Source organism: Triticum aestivum, chromosome 3B (assembly GCF_018294505.1).
Source record: "Triticum aestivum cultivar Chinese Spring chromosome 3B, IWGSC CS RefSeq v2.1, whole genome shotgun sequence".
In the NCBI taxonomy this organism is placed as follows: domain Eukaryota; kingdom Viridiplantae; phylum Streptophyta; class Magnoliopsida; order Poales; family Poaceae; genus Triticum; species Triticum aestivum.
Window position 1 is genome coordinate 851,176,703 of NC_057801.1, and position 1,341 is coordinate 851,178,043.

Here is a 1,341-nt window from a genome sequence, read left to right on the forward strand (position 1 = left end):
CTACCTAACTACACCACCTCCATTAATGCATCTCCTTTCTCTTTTTCCTTCTCCCTCCACTAGTTGAAGTAGTCTCCTCCCAAATTAGGTAGCTAGGTAGATGTAGGATTTAGTTAAGTGACCTATTTGCCCCCTAAAAAGATCTATCTTTGTCAAGAAGAGCTTTGTGCACTTTTGATCTCCCTACAACATCATCTCCACCGTGTACTCGATCTCGATCGAGATAGAGGTGATGAAAATTTCATACTTTTCAAAATGGAAATATGTTTATGTGTGTGTGATATGTTTGTGGAAATTGTGTGTGTGGCATGAGTTGACGCCAAATTGTGCTTTTGAGTTTCCTATGTTTTGCCGAAATGTTGATTTATTTCCGTTTCGGCGAATTCCGGGCAAACTCTAGATCCATATATGTCCTATATTTAGGGAAGGTCATGCCAAATTTTTTTATGACTTTGATGCATGCATGCATTTTCATAATCAATTTGTTTATTATTACCGTGCAGAGTTGATGATGGTCAGTGGAACGATGGTGGACAGGTGGTTGCGGTCGGCGGTGCAGGACATGCAAGAAAATAACCGGACAAAGGTTTTATGTCCGTGTCGAAAATGCAAAGGAATAGTTTGGCTCGACTCCCATGACGATGGTCGTGTCGAAGTGCGCCTGCTCATGACTGGTTTCATGGATGGCTATACTCGGTGGATAATTGAACATGAGGATGACGATGTTGAGGATGCCGACGGGGCAGGCAATGATGACTTGGGGCAAGACGAAGAGATGATCGATAATGGCGGCGGGGAAGAGGCCGGACATGGCGGCGGAGAAGGGGCCGGACATGGCGGAGGAGAAGGGGCCGGACATGGCGGCGGAGAGAACGACATGGACTCCACGCAGCAGAGTTCGTCGGTACTAAGTTCAATTGTGCGGGACCCTCATGTTCAAGCATTGCTTCGCAAGGAGACGAGTACTGAGAGAGCTGCTTCTAGAGAGGAGGCTAAGCTGGGGAAACTGGTGGTAGACTCGAACACTCCATTGTATGATGGTTGCATTCCTGAGGTGACCCGCTTGAGTTTCACGCTCCAACTCCTGAAGACGAAGGCTAAAAACAAATGGACCGACACTAGCCTCGATGATCATCTCAAGTACCTAAAGGATGTTCTTCCCGTGGGTAATCTATGTCCTACTAGTGTTGATGTGGCCAAGAAGATCGTGTGCCCTCTTGATCTGCCACACGTTAGATACCATGCATGCATCAACGATTGCATAATTTATCGAAAGGAGCACGCGGAAAAAACAAGTTGTCCGGTGTGCCCAGAAAGTTGTATGGTACTTACCGATCACTC